Genomic DNA, 7,900 nt, shown 5'->3' with positions numbered 1-7,900 from the left:
CCAGAAGCTGGGCCTCCATTTTTGGAGGATGCTCAGCACAGTATTTACCGTCTCCAGTGCTCCACCCAAGACAGCACAAGGTGATTTATCCCTCCCCGCGCAAATCAAAGCCTTCCTGCTCCAGTGATGCCTCCAGGCCCAGCATCCCGACACCGCCAAGAGCTCGGTCCCGACATGCCAGCCCCGTCTCCTGGGGCACGCGCCTGCACAAGCCTCTGCCAAAGCAGAAGCGTCACCGAGGCGAAGAGCGTCCTGCTGCCACTGGGGTTCACAAGCACCATTTTCCCTCATTTGCACCTGTAACAGCTCCACTCGCAGCAACGTGCCACCAAGAAGCCACATGGAAAATTTCTATTTTCTCATCTTCCAGCAGAGGTGAAGGAGAGAAAGGTCGGGGGGCGTTAATCGAGTAACAGGGATACCACAGACACGGGAGGGACGTGCTGCTGGTCAGGATGCCAGCACGATTCAGCCCTGTCCGAAGATGGTGGCCATGCTTCCCACGAGCCTGTCCCATGGCGGGTAGCGCTGCCGCTCTGTGCCTCAGTTTCCCCACCTATAAATCAGTTGAACCACTGGGGCTGACAAGCCCCATCTCCCCCCATGCCATCAAACACCAGCTGATGGTTTTCTTACTAGAAATGTGAGCCCCGCAACACAACCCCGAGCCCATCCGAGGTGAAAGCTGGGCAGATAGGTCAGGCACGCCGGGGCAGAGCACGGCCCGGCTTCGTGAAGCCTCTGACTCACCAGGGCAAGGAGGGGTGGGAGAAGCATCCCCAAATCGCAGCCAGATCCACCCAGCTTGTAACGAACCTGCCCGGGATTTATTCCACGGACCAGAGTTTGCACCGTGGGAGTGTTGCACCACAAACTCTTTACGGCCCTCCTACCTTCAGGGGGGCAGAAATTGGGCTGCCATTGCCAGTGTGGGAGAAAAAAAGCCTTGGACTGTGTCATCCTTGCAACAAATAAGTGCGTTTTACATTTTATCTCCATGGTAGGGTAGAGCTGAGATCCAACCCTCCCCGGCAGGGACAAGCACAAGAGCCAGGAGAGGATGTACCAAACCCTGGAGACGCCGGCATCGCCCCGGGGGGTACCCCGAAGGCTGGGGAGGGGAAGGAGAGCCGCTCGGGCCAGGGATCAGCCACAGCAGCCCGAGGACAGCCCTGCGAAGGAGGGACTTCATTGCTCAGAGCTTCACAAATGGCTCTCGCACCTCAGAGGTGATGAAGCCGATGGGGGAAGGACAGGAGAAGGAACGTGGACGCTGTTGGCCAAGTGCCCCAAAAGCCACCAGCCCTGGCCAGGAGAGGTCCCAGACGGGACCACAGAGGTCCGGCCGGTGGCCATCAGTCAAGTTTATTCCAACACCCCCAATCAAACCAGGAGTCATTAATAAATGGTGACATCTCCCCCCCTGCAGCTGATCTTGGCTCGTCCATTCGGCATGGTGGGGGCTGAGCACGGTGGTGGGGACCTGCCCTGGGCTTTGCTCCCAAACAGCCAAGGAAAGGGGCTGAGGATGTTTCCCCAGCAAACAGTCTGCTGATTCCAGCCCCAAACATCAGGGCCCGTAACACCCTGGCTCCATAATTGATGCCGGAGTGGGTGTATGCTTGATAATAAAGATGGGGCACATTTTATTTATGATATAACTGACCTCCTTGTTCTGATCCGTTTTGGAAGGAGGAGGCAAACTTCTTCCCTGGCAGCCAAACAAGTGCGATCTTGGAAAATGCAGAGAGGGAGTCCGGCCAGGGTCTCCTGGGTTTGGGGCCAGGGCTGTGCTTAAGGCAGCCTTAGGAACAGCAGAGTCCTGGAGGGTGAAATAAACGCTGGAAGTGCAGAGAGCTGCTCCGCTGACCTGCTCCCCGTTTCTGCAGGGAACGGCAGCGGGATGAGCAGCGCCTCGGCGGCATCCGAAGCACCATCGCTCTCCAGGCGCCGGTCACCTCCTCCTCCACTCAGCACTTCTCCATTAATAGAGACTAACGAGACCATCGTGGGCTGCTGCTTCGTGAAATAGCAGAGCAAGGCAAAGCAAGGACGCCAAAGCATCCGCGGCCCCCAGGAAGGGGCTGTTCCTCTGGCTGGGTGGTGTAGGGCAGGAGAACAGAGCCCAGTGCCCAGGAGCAGCGGCTGGACCCCGGCACAGGGATGCTGCCAAAAAGTTACCGGTCCAGTAGAGGAAGGCATTCGTGCTCCCCGAACCCGTGCTGCTGTCACTGGATGTGACCTCCAGAGCAGGAAAATGCAACTTGCTTTTCCAGCACACCTTGGTGGGAGAGACGGGGAGGGCAGAGGACACTGCGACGCGGGCAGAGCAAGGGACAGTCAGCGAGCTGTGGGTGCAGAGTTACTTGAAAAAGAGCATTTACCTTTTTTTGCAGGATCCAATGCATCCCTGCTGCCACGTTCTGCCCACCCACCGAGCCACGAGATGGTGCCACGCAACCATCCGGGCACTCTGGGGTTTCTCTGGTTATTGTAATGATTTTCTAGTCCCCAAGTTTCAGCCTATTACACGCAGCTGCTGCTTTTTAGGCTCTTTTGTGCAAAAATGCAGGCTTTTCCGGGCTCTGCACCACACGTATTTGGTGTAACCCCCCTGCATTTTGCCACTTGTAATGAGACTTTCCCCTTCCCCTACCAGGCTGACAAGAGACCAGCCCCACGCACATCCCACCTGCGCGGACACAAGAGTTCCTCGCCTCCCCGGATGGCATCGGCATGCTGAGGGGAGCGGCAGCATTTGTCGCTGCCTGCTGGAAGGATGCTCTGGTCTCTACTGAGATGATACAGGTGCACAAACCCAATTCGGACGCTTGCAGCCTTGCGAAGACAGAGACAAGGCTCCTCCCTGTTCTGCTGAGGGTTTGAAGAGTGGTGTGCTTCTCTTCTCCTTTTGCCTCCCTAAAGCTCTGCCTTCCCTCCGGAGAATGGCCCGGCAGCAAAGCCCAAGCCTTGATCTTTGAGAGCAGTCAAAACACACAGCACCACCCAGGATTTGGCCCACCCTGATTTGGGATACCCCAAGCCCGCTGCTGCTTCTCCAGAGCTGCTCCCAATGGGAGGCAGCTCCCAGCTGTCACCTCCGCCCCTGGCTGGTGGGACAGGGAGGTGCTGGGCAGTCGAGAGCCACCTGCCCCGGCAAAAACACACCCTCCTGCCTGCTGAGGGGGACATCGCCAGGGCCACGGTGGTTCAAAACGACCAGGGGGACCGTGGTCTCAGCATCCAGCCCCTTCCCTCTCCCACTGTGGGCCAGCTCTGGTTTAACATCCGCTGAACTGCACAGAGATGGAAATCCATCACAGCATTGCCCTCTGCTGGTAACCTCTCCCAGATAAGCCTTCTCCTCTCCGCATCTCCCCAAAATACCCTGAGGAGCAACTCTGCTGCCTCTGGCTGCTCACCTGGGCACCCACAGCGTCCCTGGGGACAAATCCCAGCAGCACCCCTGGCCTCAGCTGGTGGCACTGGGTGAGGAAGGCTCCAGCAGGCTGCTGTTTGCCCAGGAAAGCAGCCGAGCAACTGGAAAAGGGGACTGGAGCCTTCCAGGTGCCAGGCTTCACCCTTAGGGAAACAGGGAGCTGAAAATTAAAGTGGGGAAAAAACAGTTTTCATTAACAGTTGGCAGCCAGTGACCCTATCGCAGGATTAAAATATTGGCCTCTAATTTACAGAAGTTTAATGCAGTTCAGGAGAGAGACACAGAAATTATTTTACAGTTGCAAACCTCAGTGGGAGATGCTCCTCCGGGGCAGGGGATGGCTGTGGAGAAGGGTCGGGAGCCCCAGCCCAGAGCAGCAGCCACACAGCGCACGGCGGTGTCACCACCTCTGTCCAGAGACGCAGTTTTGTGCTGCAGGATGTCTTGTCTCTCCATCCAGAAATGCAGTTTTGCCTCCAAGCGTCCAAGCAGGAGATTGCATGGCCAGTGTTAGCGGGTCTCATCCTCCCGCACGCCACGGTATGGCTCGCACCTTGTGTTTGCGGGACATTTGGGACGCTAAAGCCAGGGTGCTGCCTACCAGGACCCCAAAAATCCCTACAAGTCTCAGTTCCACCTAACCCCAAAGCCACCTTCTCCCTCGTGCCCATAGGTGAGTCCCTGGGACCGGCTGCCCCCGACCGGGGACAGGACCTGCAAAGGTGGCTTCCACCTTGGATGGGGAAGATCTGTCCGAGCCGTTTGGCCCCGCGTGTCGTGTCCCCCCTCCCTGCTGACCACCCTCTGCAACACCTCCTCACACCGCGCACATGGAGCTAGTCACGGAGGAGGATGGGGAACTTTCCCCCATTAGCACCAGCAGGTAACAAGCACAGGAGCCTGAGCACGGGCGAAGAGCTAAGCAAATAGCAAAGAGCAGGAGAAACCCAAGAACAGCAGAAGGGTGACAGGAGCAGGCCAGAAGGGTACCACAAGCTGGCCCCAGACCCAGCTGGATCCAGGCAACCATCGCTCCTTCGCACCCATGGGACAGCCAACACGGGATGCTCTCGGCCACAGCTCCAAGACGACACATAGGAGGACGTCAATGGGTTCCCAGAGCACAGGCAAGACAAGGAGAAACCTCCTATAATGCCCTAAAACATGGCCTCAAAATCCTGCCACCTGACCAGCTCCAGAGACACCCAGCAGAGCTGAAACGCCTGGAGCCAGGGGAGGGAGGGACGGGGACAGGGGTGGGCTACTGAGAGCCACGAGACCTGGGAAGCATCACTTTGATTTACTGGACCTTGATGTTTGAAAATTAAGTCGAGAGCGCTCTTTTATTTGCCACAGGGCTGAGCATAAGCCGAACGCGCGCAGGATTTAGAGGGGGAAGAGCTTTCCAGATGAGCAGACTGCAATTTTGTCATAAGAACCAAAATAATGATAAAAATAACTAGCAGGGGAGAAAGGGAGTGTTGAGCACGGCATACAAATGTCAAACTCCAGATCCTCTCAACAGAGCCGTAATAAAAGGGTTTAACCTATTATATTGATTAGCGGTATTACACCTCTTGAGTGAGAAGAAACTCATTCTTACAGGCAGGCTAATTTCATAAATACGCTGTATTCAGAGCCTTCAATAAGCCGATCGGTTTTAATGAAAGGGCTGAGATTTAAATATACGTCTGCGAAGGGATTAGAGGGAGTTGCAACTGGTGATGGCATCTCCAGGGAGGAAGGCACATTGCCATAGTAACCCCGAGGCTGTCACACACTGGGGGTACCCACAGAGGTGTGGAGAAGCCCACGGGGCTCCATCATCCCAGGGGAGCCATGGGGGGACGGGCTGCCTGGGGGGACACCCCATGGCCCGGCAGCAGCACTGCAGCCCCAGTGCAGCCGAGGCTCTTCTCCAGCCCGCTCGGCTTTTCGGATGCCCCGTGCTGTTAAACACTCACCTGGCACCAGCGATGCTCCGGAGGACAGAGGTGGCCTCGGGACCTCGGGAGATGGCGTGCCATAGGGGTTGTGCTGGGGAACAGGGGGGCTGCAGCATCGCAGGAGCATCAGATGAGTTTAACAGAGGACGCAGGCAGGGTGGGTCCAAGCTAGAAAAGAGGAGGAAGAAAGGAGAAGCACAAGCAGCTTAGCCCAGGCTGCGACCTCCAGGGCTCCTGAGGGGCCCGACCTGGTGGCACCCACCCATCCTGCAAGAAAGCCCAGCAGTGGGACACACACCAAGTCCAGAGCTCGAGGGTCAGGTTAGGGCTGGGAAAACCAGGGGCAGAAGCAACCAGACAGTAACTCGCATGAGATAATGGTGCGGGGGGGTGAAGGCAGAGCCAGGGAGCTGTAATGTGTGGCTGAGTGAGGGGGAAGCGGGGTTTATTTGGCAATGAAATAAGGTCAGCTGTCCCCCAGGTTGGACAAGGTCCCGAAGCACAGGTAAGATGCCAGGGGAAGGGGGCAAGTGACAGAGGTGGGGTGGCAGCCAGCATTTCAGAGAAGGAAAGCATGTCCCCAGGGCAAGCACGGCAGCCGATTTATGCCACTAAGTGACAGGCACAAGCTTTCACTCCTAAATGAAATGTCATGCCCTGCACAGCAGCAGAGTGCCGCAGCTCCTGAAGAGAGCAGGGAAAGCCTTCCTGCTCCCTCTCATCACTGCACCAACAAACCTGGCCGAGACAGCACCTCGGCACCTTAGAAAAAGAAAAAAGAAAAGCCTTAGAGAAAGGCTGCCTTCCACCGTGTCCATACTCACCTTCCCGAGCTGAGGACACAGGTTCTCCGTGCCTGTAGGGTGCAGTCACATCTCCATCCATCCCTGAAGCAACCGTGCTAACGGACTGCCACCCCAGAGCGGGTACAGCCTGGCCCACGCTGTGACAGTCAACTCCAGCCACTTAACCACCAGCCTCCGCTCGCTGCCCATGCGCAGAGCCAGGCTCTGGCACAAGCCCAGCAACCAGCTCCCAAACTTTCTCCCCAGAGCCGTAATCCCCTTTTCTGCTCCTGCAGTTGGAGTTGAAGCCGCATCTGAGCCTACCGATAGGGACAGCGGCCGTGCACAGCAGAGGTCTTCCCCGGATGCAGCTTTGCCAGCCGACGCGCAGTGCTTCATCCCCGCTGGACGTGAAACGCTCGGATTGTGGAGAAGACAAACAGCTCGTCCTTCTCTCAGCACGGGAGCTATTCTCCTCGCTGACACCAAGTCAGCCATTTAGCCACAAGCGGTAAGAGCAGACCCATGAAGGCAAGAACAGTTGTGACACATCTGGAAGCAAAGCCTTCGGACCACCGGAGGTCTGTGAGGGACAGAGATATGGCACTCCTTCCTGGGGAGCACTTCCCTGCAGGCAAAGCAAAGACCAGGGTTTCATGACTTTTTCTGGAGAAGTCACGCTTCCCCTCAAATGCTTCCAGCCCCAGAAAGCAGATTACACATTTAAGTGAGCATATTGCTCCCCACGGCACCCCGAGATGGCTCCTGGTGTGCTACGTACCCAACTGTCCCCGAGAGCCCATTACTGACGTGCATTAACTAACAAGCACACTTGCGTACAACTCATCAGTTAACAACTGGAGAGTGATTTGCCACCAGTGGCTAATGGAGCTCCTCTTATTTTCTGCCTATTTAACATTACACTGAATGTTCTTGCAGTCAAATGTTTTGAAACAGTCCCAGAAAGAGCATCTGGTGGAGAGGAGACCAGGAAAGGCACATAGAAAAGCCATTTAAGGTAAAGATCCAATGCCACTGAAGATGGATTTCATAGAAAGCAGGATGGGGCAGAGCTATGGATTTCCATTATTGCTGGGAGGGAAGAGCCCCCGCCTGCCGGTGCCCTCCAGCCCCGGGGGAGGACGTGTGCGGAGGTTTAGCAGCAGCACTGAAAGCAAAGCCACCGCAGCCACTCTCTGGCCCAGCTCTTGCAAGTGCTCTTTGCCCGTTCGCCCTGTTCTAAAGGTACAAAAGCAGACACGTGGTGTGAGCGAAATCCTGAGCCTTTGAGTGGCAACCATGCAGCGGTATCTTTCCCAACTCCCCCAACCCAAACATCAGCATAAATATAAAACGCTTCCCTAGCCCTCCTGGCGAAAGCGTTGTGCTTCCCTAAGGTCAAAGTACAAACGTGATGTCCTGGTTTCTCCACCTGCGCAGCAGAGATAACCGCCATCCCCTCTGCCAAAGGCAAAAGCAGGTCCATCAGCCCAGACTATATTTTTGCCCTGCTTTAAATGTGTCGGTCTCATACACACACGCAATATCCATAATGCTTTTCACATTCCCTATAGGAAAAAAATCAAAGATTAACCAAAAAGCGATAATACCTAGATCCCAGTTTTCTGCTTGCCTCCTTTAACCCCTAACAGCAGCTCTACAAGAAAACGATGCAGCTGCAAATTTAGTTGTCCAATAAGGGCAAGTGAATTGAGAACATCTTCCTAGCA

Source organism: Rissa tridactyla, chromosome 12 (assembly GCF_028500815.1).
Source record: "Rissa tridactyla isolate bRisTri1 chromosome 12, bRisTri1.patW.cur.20221130, whole genome shotgun sequence".
NCBI lineage: Eukaryota > Metazoa > Chordata > Aves > Charadriiformes > Laridae > Rissa > Rissa tridactyla.
Note: the sequence above shows the minus strand (reverse complement) of the source record.